The following is a 13,987-nucleotide window of genomic DNA, read 5'->3' as shown; positions in this document are numbered from 1 at the left end:
ACTATTTTTAGTGTGTATCTTGAGCTAAATCCTAACAAATACATGATCATTCTTCCTCATGAGTTAGCCTTCTGAAGCGTATTTGCTCTACAGTTCTGTTTTACCACGTGATGTCTTGCCTCTCTGGGATTGCAGCCCAGACTGACTTTGCCTTGGCACAGGTGAAAAGAGAAGCTATGAGAGAACTAATTTTTAAATGTTTCTACATCAAAGAGACAGATAAACACAAAGTTCTCATATTAGACGCAATATGGAGTTCAAAGCTCTCTAAATCCAGACACCTTCTGAGAGATCCCACTTCTTCGAGGTATGGCAAGTCAAAACCCCAAAAATGCTGTACAAAGGAACCATTAGGTCAATATTCACTTGAAGAAACTGGCTTAAGCCATCCCAGCATACCCGCAGTTTCAAGAATACGTGGATGTTATGTCTCAACTACTGAAGTATTTCCCAGGAAGCTATTTTTCTTTTTTTTGCAATAATTACGACATTGTGGATGCTGTGTTAATTCTCTTTTTCCTCAGAAGTCTCTAATTGTCTTTGTTTTTTATTTAAAGATAATATCACCCATATCCCTAGACACTTTTGATTTACTTTTTATCAATTAAATTTTCTCTTTTCAATTTATATAAAATTGTTTGTGAGCATTTCATAGTTGTTTTTAATTTCCCTTTAAGCTCTGCCAGTTCAAATTGTCTCCAAGCAATTAATTAAATTTCATTCTCAGAAGACAGTTATTCCATCTAGATTTTTTAATAGGTTATCATATAGTTTAGAATAGATTTTATAATAGCTATGCAAATGCACTGGGCTGTGCAATTTCCCATAGAACTATGACTCACATATTTTCATCTCCCATAGTTTTCAAATTAAGTTGTTTCTAGATGTCACTAAAATAGGTTGACTGGATTTTAAATACATGGCAGGGGGGAACTGCAGTTATGTGGGGAGTGCCAATAAAAGGTTTACCTTAAATTTCTGTTCAAAAACAACTATAAAGGTTCCCCAGAAAAAGCAGACAATGACAGACTGTATTTTTCTCATGGTTCATGCTCACATACAATGTGGGAGACCCACAAAAGCTTTTCTGGAGGGTTTCACTTATTCGAGGGGAATACACTAAGAGCTCATGTGGGTTAGGGGCCTGAGCCCCCACCACAAGGGCAGCCACGTAGCAGGAATGAGGGCTGTATCTCTTATGGGGTTCCCCAAGGAATGGCTAAGTGTGTTTACAGAGTTGAAACACTTTGATTGTGGTGATGAGAAACAGCTGTTCTTTCATTTTCTGTGACTTACAGGTTAGGACATGTTTCTTTCATACAGGCTCCAGCAGTTCAGGGAAAGAAGGGTTTTTTACCCAAGTCTCTAGAAAACCTAGTAGACACTCTCATCATCAGTCTGTTGGTTAAAGGAGAAAGACTTTTCTTTCAGATTAAGTTCTGTGGAAAGTAAACCATACATGCAGTAGTCAGTAGATTTCAGCACTAGCTCTGCAACTTGCAGAGCAGATTTCCCAAGTTGAAACTAGAATGTAGAAACAACATGAGTAATGTTGGCTGTATGCTCTCGAACTTCCATTAAGAAACTTTAATTTGAAGAAAAAAAATCTAGATACTAATCATGAAGAAGTAGCTAGCAGAAAACATTTGAATATGCTTTGCAGCTGTCTGTAAATTATTCACATCAGGCTTTTATCCAGCCTAGCTGAAACTGCAAAATTAATGGTATTATCATAAAGGAAAACAAAGTATTAAGAAAAATTAGATCTATATCATACCTGGGAAAAAAAAATGTCAAAGAAAAATCACTAGTCCATTGAAAAATATCAAAGAGAAGATACATTGAAATACATTGTTCAATGTAACTCTCATAGCCTATTGTAACCTAACATGACGTAGTAAAATCAGTCAATGGATGTCTGACAACAATTCTGCTTATTTGTGGTGCACACATGGTTTGGGACCACAGTTTGTGTCTCTGAGCTTTGAGGAGGCAGGCAAGGCCAGCACAGAAGCTGTGTCTTCCTTGATTTGTCCTCCTGGGGCCCTCACCCTGTTCGCTGCAGGCTGGTTGTTGGTGTGGTGCCAAGTGCGCTGCAGGGAAATGTGGTCTTCCTTCATTTACTGCTGGTTCAGAAATGTCCTACTGCATGGCCTTGGACAAGTTAGATTTCAATACTCGTAATACCAATACACTTTGGTATTATTTTGGCTGTAAAAATATGAATCTTCATATGAAATTAATTTGGTGACAATGAAATGTCAAGCACGCATACAGGTTATGTAATTTAGTCATTTAAATGGTAGTTTGTCAAATAGTCAGCTTTTATTATTATTATATTTCTCCTCTTTCCAGCATCTTCTGAACTACCCTCTGTTCAATGTTCTGACATTGAAGTTTCCTCAAACTAGGAAATCTCCATCCCCAAGAAAACTTTGTACTTACTCCTGCAGTAAAGTACATGCACTTAATTCAACCGTAGTGTCTTCACCTATTTGAAGCAGTGGGTATTGAAACTATTTCAGGAAGGTATTTGATCCTCCTACTGCTCTCTACAACTTCTAAAATAATTTTTAATCATCTGTGGCCAGTTAATACACAGTAGAGAAAAATTTAAAAACTAGCAAGATTTTTCCACCTCTGCCTCACAAATTTCTGATGCCCTACTGGAACCCACAAGAGTCACTGGAGGAATTCTGGGTATAGTGTTATGCATAAGATCTCCTCTTGCAATATTTCTCCTGTTTAACAATAGATAAGGAAAAAAAAAAAAAAGAAAAAAAAAAAGAAAAAAAAGAAAAAAACACCCTTTAATCTCTAGTACTTCTATATACCCTAGTAAAGATATTTTTCATCATTTTTAGTGTTCTTTATAACAAAATAACCCTGAAGAAACCTGAGATGGTATTCGACACATCAAAAAATACATAAATTTTAATTAAGTATCACACCAAAATGTGTATGGTCCAGTTCCCATTGATGCACTGGTTAAAGCTCCTATCATCCGTGCAGACCTTGTTAAGCATGGAGCATCTTTGATGCCCACAGTCAGGCTCAAAGCCTGTTAGGTCTGGCTTCCTGATTCTTCTTTTTTTTTTGTTCCTTTTTTTTTCCTTTTTTCTTTTTCTTTTCCTTTTTTTTTTTTTTTTTTTTTTTAAAGGAGGAGCTTTGCAAACTCAGTCTGGGTTGACCCCGTCCTCTCTGTCACTAGCTGCAGTCCTCTCTGGGTGACACAGCTTAACCTGCAATGCACGGTAGCCAGACAGTGATGCTGCTCCTCTCCGTGCCAGTTTGGCCTATAACAAACAGATTTTGATCCAGTTTTCAACTTCACAAAATATAATTAGCAGAAGTTTTATTGCACTGCTGCTCATAAGTAGATCTTGACAAACATTTTTGAAGTGACTAATTGGCAACACTGCTTGCTCAATCCTGTGCACAAGAAGATAACTGCCAAAGAGATAAAATGTTAGTCTGCTGTCCACAGGGGATTTTCAAGAGCAAGCCTGACATTTGTGTAGTCTGAAATGTTCTCAAATCATGATGACATCCGTATGCAATGACATTCATATGACTGTCAGTAAGGATAAATGTTCTTCAATAAAAACATGACACATTATGATCATTAGTGTTAAAGTTGTGTTAAAAGGACTTATAATTGTTTACTAAAACAGCATGTTAGTTTCAAAAGTCCTTCTTTGCACCAAAGCTAAAACGGGTATTTCTGACCTTGTTTTGCTTACATTGCAATGTTTAGATCTGGAAATAGTAGTATCTGGCATAGGATTTAAAAAGAGACACAGAACTTCAGGATTTTGTCTTGGGAGTTGGAAACCACTATGTGATCACTGTGGTGATTTTGGGGTCTTCCAGCAGCACATGCAAGAGACTGCCCAGTGACCCAGAGCTGCAAAAGCTTTTAATTCACTGTGTGGGAAATAGGTATGCTGAGACACAAAATTCCAGTCCTGAAATTCAAAATTACTGAGCCAGTTCTCTTTTAGGAAGAACAGATCATCATCTGGGAGATTAAAAAAAAAAAAAAAAAAAAAGGAAAAAGGGAAAAAAAGGAAAAGGGAAGGGGAGGGAAGGGAAGGGAAGGGAAGGGAAGGGAAAACTGAAATAAAAGTATTGATTCGTGAATGTGAGCTGTGGGGTAATGTTTCCAGAGCTTTTGGCAGCCCTTGAGGCAGTTGTCCACCAAGTTACACATTTCTGAGACAGAGCAGCACTGGATAAGATTGCTCCAAACAGGTTCCCCACCACTTCTGCTGAACTACACTATCCTGACAATATTTCAGTGCCTGTGCAGCAATAAATCACATCATCTGAGTGCAGAAAAGTGTTTAATAAAAGATGAAACCTCTGCTTCCTCCTAGTACCTTGGCTCATGGTACTCGGTTGAAATTCAGGAGTCTTGTACCCAGCTTCACAACACACAAACTAACCACTACCAATCTGGTCCCCTCTGAAACAAACTCAATCTCTGACCAGCCCGAAAGTTCACAAACACCTGGGGAAATGGGGAGCTGCATGACACCAGCAGGCCATCTCTATAGATTGCTTGTGGCCTTTAAGAAATATGGCAATTTTCAAGATTGCCTTCTGAGAATTACTTAGCCCAAATTTGAAACTGCAAGCACCATCCAGTCTAGTGAGGGATGAGGAATTTTATTCTTTCAGCAGTGATGAACATTAAGGACTAATTCTAGAGAATTCTTTCTCTTTTCATGTCATTCCAGGAGAAAAAATATAAATTAGTCAAGTTTCATCACTGTATATATCATCGACGTGCGGATGTCTGCAGTGATTAAATAACATCAATGACCTTTATTTCTTCACTAGATTTCAGTCCGTTTGTGATAGCTATCACAACTAGCCAGCCTCACAGAAACAGAAATACCAGACCACAGGAGTAAACCTGGGCCATGAAGAGCAGCTTATTCGAATAGGAGTCTGCTATATGACAATACTCCTTATATTCCATAAGAGCTTCTTACCAGTAACCTTAGTATTCTATTTTGCTTGTATTATTTTCTTAAGTAAATCACAAAACTAGGCTAGATTTGTACAGAATTCCCATTTAGATAAAACTACATTCATCAAAGCAAATCAAGACCTAATACATATGTTAGAATAAAAAATTAGTAAATGACAATTTACCTCAAATAACAACACAATTTCTGAATGCCTCAGTTATTTGAACTGTAAATAATGGCTAGCACAATTAAAATATGCAACAGTGTCAGATACAGTATTTTCTTGGCAATATGTTAGTAGCCATATTCTTCTGCTCAGGTACAGCTGGCAGCTGTTCAGCAGTCTCAGGAGCATTAAAACAACAACAAAGATTTCTTAACACAAGCTTCTTAATGCACTTAAACATATTAGGCCCTTCACATGCAAGCTGCAAAAGTTATTAATTTATTTCTGTCATATGAATGCTCAGTGATAAGTTTATTATTAGCAAGTGTCTTCGCATCTTTCCAAAACTGCATCTACACATTCTGCTAATTCTGGCCGTATGTAACAACCACAATATCAGGTTTTCGGCTGGATCAGCTGACGCAATTCCACTGAGATGAATGCTGCATCCCCAGCTGTCATCAGGTAGGACAGGCAAATAGAGGTACCTCCTTCACGTGGTTACAGAGGCAATTGCAATTCACACAACAGCTCAGTGTGGAAAACAGAAATACTCCATGGTGAAACACTTGGTAATTGATAAAAATCGCTATCTGTTGAAGACAATCTCATGTGGATGGCGAAGCAGTCAGCAGTGCTCACTCCACAAGACAGTCCCAAGGTAGGGCAGATGTGAGGACCTATATCAAGGTCCTTCAAGGATGGTGAAGAACACCCAGCTTCTGCATGTGGGAGCTCTCTGCTGCACCTGGAACATCTCTGGTTTTTGGGGGTCTGAGCCCGTAATCAGCCAATAACAAACTGGCAGCTAGCTGTGATTGCCAGGTGCCCGTTTCTGTTCTCCTAAGCGTCAGCATGCACACCAGCTTCAGCAGCTTTGTTCAGACCACAAGGCAGATATTTAATAAAACACAGTATTTTACTGGATGCTGGAAATGCCCCCATGTCACGGTTAGGACAACGATAACCACCCTTGTCCCCTACCCCAGGAACATGAGTAAGACATGGGGTTAGGGCCAACCAAGCAGGGAGAGGACTCTGAGCACGCAGCAGGTGAGAGGGGCCCAAGGGGACAAGGGGGAGCAGGGACAGGCAGAAGGTGACAAAGCTTTGGAGTCCCGTGCAGGGAGCAGCCCGATGAGGTGGTGCGGCCAGGTATGCCAAATGGTGAGAAAACAAGGAGGGAGGACACACCATGCTCAGGCACCTGGCTCCAAACAAGGGCTCTTTTAGCAGTAGGAAATGGAGCCAGGCTGTTCCCAAGATCATGGGCAGTCCTTGCAGCTACAGATCTGTGCTGGCGGCCGAGTCTCTTTCCTGTGCACACACAAGGATGGCTTGGCCCCAGCAAGGGCTCCTTGCAGCTGTACCTGTGTGCTGAAGGTTAATTTGAAATAAGTGTCCTGTAAATTCATGAAAACATATGCAGAGACTGTTAGCATTAATAACAGAGAGGGGAAATTCTGGCAGCATTTATGGAAGAAATTCCACTGACTTCAACAGGTTTTTGAGTCTGGCCAAAACTGTTCTCTTGATCAGCAGAAATATGCCTGTAAAAGAGAGGATTCATCTCAGGCCCAAGCGAACAGGAGAGTTTGTAGATCCTCATATTAATCAGTATAAGCAACTAGTCCTTACATTATGGAATGAACCAAGGTGAACACGAGAGCAGGGATGACACCTCTTTACGGACACAGCGTCCTTATTTTGAAAAGTGCTGAGAACTTCTGCTTTAACAACATCTGTTTGTATTGCAGATTACAATTGCATACAAAGGATGCTACAGTCCAACATGCAAACTCTACTTCTGACCTCCTTACCACAACGAATAGTCTATTAACATATTTTTTTCATGAATTAGAATCAAACAGGGTATTCACGTTAATTCACTAGAGAATGGATCTTTAACATCTTTATCCTACTTTAGAGACTGACACTGATCCAGCCCGCTGGATCTGGTTTGTGAGAAATAGCCCTGTCACAGACCTCATAAAACAAATGACCTCCCTCCATCAAGTTTTCATCCTTCCCTTACCTAGATCCATTTTTCTTCTAATCATAACGAATCATATTTTTCAAAATATGAAAAAGATAAAGAAGAATATTTAAGAAAAATTAACTATGATTTATCAAAGAAATAACTGGGACATGTACCTTTATTAATTGACTCTTGCCAATATTTTAAAGACAGCTCCAGCCACAATTATCTATCCTATAACAATATTTTTCTTGTAAAACACAGTCTATGACTATTAAATATTTAACACAGCAATTTGATCTTGAATGATACTATTTGGTATATTTATGAATAAAAATACTATTAAATTTCTTAAAATGTAGAACAAATATTTGAAAGAGTTTTTCCTTGTACTCCCCTAAATCTCATTGAGTTCCTAGCTAGAATATTCTACATATGTTTCCAGATAAACATAGAGAGATCATATACTATTATGTATTTAACAATTTACAGTAATAAATTTTAACTAAATAAATAGATCTTGCATAGATTTTTATTAATTTAGGAATTTTGCAGATTTTTTTCGCTTAATCTGTTTATTGTCTCCAAAAAGGCTTTAAGTATTTTTCCTCTTATTATGTTAACCTTTTAAATTATTTAATTGGCTATACCATAATATACCCATATACAAAACTGTGAGCATTATCTATTAATACCTTTAATAAATTGTCTTTTTTTATTATTTTAAACTCGAATTAAAAATCCACAGGCTAAGTTTTCATATGGGACTTAAGTTTGGAATCGCTGAAGACTGTTATCCTTTTGTAGGAAACCATGAAAGAAAAACTCTTTCCATCATCCTAACTTTTCACTAGTTTATTATTTCTGTTTCTCACCAAACTTTTCATGTTTCACAAATACAAATACAGACAGATTTTGATTTAGGGCAAAACTCAGCATGAATATCTTTCTCAGTGCAGCAGCTGGATTTCATTTTCAGATATTTATTCCCAAAATGGATTTTTTCCGTTACTATTTTTAAGTGAAATATTATTTAGTATTAAAATATGTATCACCTGAAAGTCTTTAACCATTCTTTCTTTTTTATTACTTTTGTGCTGACAATCTTTAAACTCTCACTTATACTGAAAGGTATTCAGGTACATAAAGTAGATTGCAGCAGCAAAACTGTGATCCAAAAAAAATAGGCATTAAATATACATAGACTGTGGAGGTGCCTTTCTGTGGACGTGACATGCTTCCCTGGCTACAAACCACAGGGAGAAAAACACCTTCCCGAAACACTGATTAGTGCTCAACTTCTGGAGAGCAACAGGCTCTCCCCCTGCACTCAGTATTTCTGACTGGCTGCTCCCTGCTCCCGACCCAGGCTGCTAAAACACCCTGGGGAAGCAAAAACACCGCGTTTCACACAGATCCTTCTGGCAGCCAGGGCAGCCAGGGCAGCGTGCTGACACACAGACAGCAGCAGCACGGGAAGGGGGAGGGAGATGTCAGAGCAAGGGCAACCAAAAATCTCTTTAAGTCCTGGAAGTTTTTCTACATGTGTATTTATATTTTTAAATAGGTACCTATAGTTTATAGGCATACTTATTTTCTGGGCTCCCCGGTCCAAGAGAGACATGAACATTGTGGAAAGAGTGCAATGTAGGGCCACCAAGATGATCAAAGACCGGAGAACCTCTCCTATAAGGAGAGGCTGAGAGAGCTGGGCCTGTTCAACCTGGACAGGAGGAGGCCCAGGGGGATCTCATCAGTGTCTGTAAATACCTGGAGGGAGGGTGCAAAGAAAATGGAGCCAGGCTTTATTCAGTGGGCACCACAGTGCCAGGACAGGAGGCAAAAGGCTCAAGCTGAAACTTAGGAGGCTCCCCCTGAGGACCAGAAGCACTTCTGTGCTGTGCAGGAGCCCTGGCGCAGGTTGCCCAGAGAGGTTGTAGGGTCTCCCTCTCTGGCGATCTTCAAAGACCAAAGGTCCTGGGCAACCAGCTCTTGGTGTGCCTGCTTGAGCAGGGCTGGGACCAGATGGGCCCTGCCAGCCCCAGCCACTCCGTGACTCTGTGACACATAAACTTCAACTGCGTGTTTGGATCTTTACAGCACTCTGGCTACATGAACGTGCTATAAAGTGGGAAGACATTTTCATTCAGCGTGAATTTCATTCACATTACTGTAACAAAGAATGTGCCAAGTGTGGCTGGAGCAGTTTTCACTTCCTTCCGTAAGAATATATCTATCCTTCCATAAGAACATACAAAGCTATAGGCCACCTGTAACTATATAGCCACCTCAGAACAGCAAGAGGTTCACTGAAAGGCAGGAAACAGTAAGTCAGTAGGAAAACTAAGCAGGGGGATAGAGAGCATGATAGAGAGCCCAGAAATCTCTTCTTAATAAGAGGCATGAAGATCTGATATACTTAAATGAGAAATTTGATGTTTCAACCTGTCACTAACACTGGGTTATCAGAAACAGTCAAACCAAAAGTAAACCTCAGGGCACCTAACCTGTGCAGACCAAGAGGAAGCAACAAGAATCACACAGTCCCCTGGGTCAGAAGCAAGTGTCCCGTGCTCAGAATCTGTGTGGAAAATTAAATACTTTTTCTTAGTCATCGGGTTTTTATCTCAAGACTATGTTTCCTGTGTGAAATTGCATGAGTTGCAGGTTTAAAGTAATAAAGCTTAGGTCAGGCTGTATTAATATTTCAGAAGGTCACCTGGCAACATTCACTAGGCTACTCTTTATGCCTCATTTTAATTTAATTCTAGACCTTATGGTGGATCAATTTTATAACATGGCTGAGGAGCTGGAATAGCTGATGTATAATTTCTACCAGCTAACAGCAATATCAAAGCCATTCCATTTTTTATAACTGTGGTATATTTAATAAATCTGCAACCAGCATAGGACCAAGGATATTTTTAAAAATTAGAGCTACATGTATTGTCTATCCATGTAGATGCTGGTTTGTTTAATGTATTATATTTAGGAGTTCCTCATGCATTTTAAAAGAACAGAATGATTTTTATTTTTTTTTTAATCTGAGTACAAGAATGGTTTATTAGAAGTACAAAACAACCTCGACTCTGCCCTGTGGTCACATCCATATGAAACACAGATGATCAAAACATAATTTCTCTTTAAAAATCAGTGTCAGCAGGGAAACATTCAAGTCTTTGTTCCAGGGACTGCTAATGCATTTTTTATGAAACAATCACAGAATAAAAGGAGAAAAAAAAAAAAAAAAGCAAGTGGAATTCTCAACATCCCCATTCCTCTTCCAAAGGGAAAAAAGAAAGGTACCACCAAGTTCCGAAAACATTCTTCTTCCTGGCCAGCCCTGTACAGTGTCTCCCCCTCATAAGGGTACCTGTAGAGAATGCCCAGCTCCATGCTTCTGCTTTGCCTAGATGGTGAAGTTGTTACCTTGGACAGGGAAATCTTTTTGGAACTGAGAAGAATCCATCTTGTCAACTTTGTAAGGACACTTCTACGTTCTGAGAAAAAGACAGGCACCATCACAACACTATGCATTTCTTCTTTCTAGATACTGGTTTTGCAAGCCAGAACTGGTCTAATGAACTGAAATGGCTGCTAGTTTTGTGTCTTTAAAGACACAGAAAGAGCCCCAGGGCTGGTAGGTAGGAGATGTCCTGGACCCAGGACAGAGCAGCAAAGGGTGCACTGTGGCCTTGGCTGTTTTGGTCTCCCCACCTCCACACACTCCTCTATGCTTTTCCCTCCTTAATGGCTGTGACAGGTTAAACTGACAAACTTCAGTTCAGCACAGCCAAGAGGCAGTCACATCCCATACCCAAATGATGACTAGTCTTTCCTCACACACAACCCTCAGCCTGGAGAGCAGCCTTGGGCCATGAGTTCCTCCATCTTCATCTACAGCAATGAGAACTGCAGAAGATGCCTGTGTACTCTCTGTCACAGGCTCCCAGGGCTGTGAACCTAATTTTTGTCCTCTAATGCTCTGCATTCACTGCATGGAAGTGCCTAAATTGGGTTTTTGAATCACGGTCTCCATGCCAGCTTACCGAAGCTCAATCTCACAGCCTGAGAGAAAACTGAAGTTTGGGGATGGATTGGCTCCTTTAAAAATGGTCAAAAGTCCAGGCTTTCAATTTCTTGGAAAATTCTAGAAATAATTGTTCTGGTTAAGAATGAAAATACTGTATTTTTTAAGCAGACATGAAGAAAAGAATCACCTTCCAATCAGATTGAGATCTGCATCTCCCATCCTAAGGACTTTGCTAAACAAGATGTAGATACTACTTCCAATAACAGCAGTTGTGCACTTATTTAGTAGAAGTAATATATCACCGAACTAGAGGTAGATGCATGACAAGGACGTTGTAACATAGTGACTATGATTCTCAGTGTTGACAGGGAAAAAATGAAAAAAAAAGTGGCTGTAGAGACAGCATTAAAAAGCTATATTTTTATCCTTTATTCTGTTTGACCTCCCTCTGTTTTGTTCAAAATCTTCACCCAAGAAAGTTGTGTATAAGACTAGCTCAGTATCTTGTTCATGACAGTATCTTGTTGGAGATCTCTTCATCTTCCTCTATTATTCTCTTTCTTTTCAGTCTGCAGCTGTTACCCAATGTTAGCTCAGCTGCTTCTAGGGTAAGCATACTTTTTTCCTTCCTCAGGAGCTCACCAAATGAGTTTACTGCTTTCTTGAAGAAACAGAAAGACACCGGATAGGCAGGTGGAAGAGCCCGAGGCACCAGGATTGCCTCAGACTTGTAAATCTGTTATTTTGATGTCCCATTGAAAGAACCACATGTAAGCATTTTATTTTATATTTCCTTAGAGAATCATAGATTTGAGGACAACTCTTTATGAAATCTTTTTGTAGCAGAACTGGAAGTTTGTTTTTTTTGTTTCTTTTTTTTTTTTTCGTGTTATTCTGTACATGCTGGGTCACATCTGTTGCTTTCTGTTGTTGCCTTAAAGGAAAAACATCTGCTCTTTCCAATTAGATTACTCTAATTACTCATTACTCTGCTGAAGCATAAAACCAACTTTGCATATTCAGAAGACCAATCCCTTTTTCCTCCCATATTTCATCTCTTCTATATTAAAATTTCGTATATAAGTGGAGTTTATAAGAAAGACTTTTTACCAGGACTTGCAGTGACAATACAAAGGGCAATGGTTTTAAACAGAAAGGGGGTAGACTGGAGATTTAGATTGGATGTAAGGAAGAAATTTTTCATTATGAGGTTGCTGAAACATTGGAACAGGCTGCCCAGAGAAGCTGTGGATGCCCCATCCCTGGAGGTGTTCGAGGCCAGGCTGGATGGGGCTTTGGGCAACCTGGTCTGGTGGGAGGTGTCCCTGCCCACAGCAGGGAGGTTGGAACTAGATGAGTTTCTAGATCCCTTCCAACCCAAACCATTCTGTGATTCTATGAAAAAAAAAAAAAAAGTGTATTAGTTTACCATATGTCATGTTTTATAACTGAAAAGCAATCAAATACAACTATTTTCAGCCTGTAGTGTGTATGTTATCTCTGATAACACTGTGCTGAAACCTCCAAGTTGGTACTTCTTAAAATGGAAATTCAGGTCAGAAAAGTGTTGATTCATGAAACTTTGAATTCTACTCCAAAAGGACAGTGTTGGTAAGGTGCTTCCTTCAGAACTGGCATTTCAGGGCTTTGCAGCCTCTTATCATAGCAGGTGACGCCTTCAGAGAAATGTTGGCACTAGCAATTCTATCATTAATGAATCTATACTTTAAAAGCATGCTGTATATTTTATGCTGCTTTTTACCTCTTGCTAAAACCTAACAGAAATGGTTTTAGCAGACTATATTTTCTGCAACATGACTGTCCCGCTCATATCAAAGAAGAGTTTGGAGTTCTGACTAAAGGATTCTTTAGCTGATGGCAGTCCTGAATGGCTTTTCTAATAAAGTCCTGTACCAGCTATATTAAAGAAGCAACGGATGACCCAAAATTAGATTTGATTGGTAAAAAGCACTGGTAAACATAAGCATAAATATATTACAACAGAAGAAAAAACATCTTTTCTTTTTCCTCTTTCCTTCAGAGGCAGTAGGGAGAACTTACATTCTCTAATACCTAAACTGTTGTTAACGAACCAGGCATGATTTGGTGACTGAGTAGCACAATGGAACCATGTGAGATTAGTGCTGTAAAAGGACTTTATCCATCTATTTAGTTGTGCAGCAGTAAGAGAAGGGTCAGTTTTCAAAACCCCAGATTTGCTTCTTATCTTCAAGTCAGAAAACAAGAGCTTCTAAGCTTGTTCAAAAGATAACTGAGAGGTAATCCAATTAAAGTATACCCAGGCTTTTATGGAGATGAAATACCAGTGGGATCTCTCTAATTACGTACAGAAAGACGGTGAATGAGACTGTGGATGGATGATAAAGCAGGAATTCAGATGAAACAAGTGTGTAGGTGACCACTGGAACACACTGGCAAGGAAAGTAGAAAGCCTCCAGCTCTCAGTGTCTCCAAGTTAGTACAAGAATCTCTCCTAGATGTTATGGTAAAAGGCAGTGTATAGGTTACTGCCTTGAGGTACCCACAGTTTGGTGGCCTGAGATATGCAGTAGTCAGCCTAAGCAATCTAAAACTCTTCTCTTTTTTAAAAACTGCCCATGCCACCCCACAATAGTCTCTGGAGGGGACCAGAACAAGTGAAACACCGCATGCTGAAAGAATGGATGTGTTGAATTCCCAGCTCTCTGGGCAACTGGTTTGGGCAGCATGCTGGCTCCCTTCATGCCATTTCCTGGAGGGTCATTTTTTGCTAAAACAGATTAAATAGCCTGGCATATCTAGGCCATGCCATTTTGCAGCTGGGCTAATCA

This window comes from Anser brachyrhynchus (genome assembly GCF_964034855.1).
Source record: "Anser brachyrhynchus genome assembly, chromosome: 2".
NCBI classification, from domain to species: domain Eukaryota; kingdom Metazoa; phylum Chordata; class Aves; order Anseriformes; family Anatidae; genus Anser; species Anser brachyrhynchus.
Note: the sequence above shows the minus strand (reverse complement) of the source record.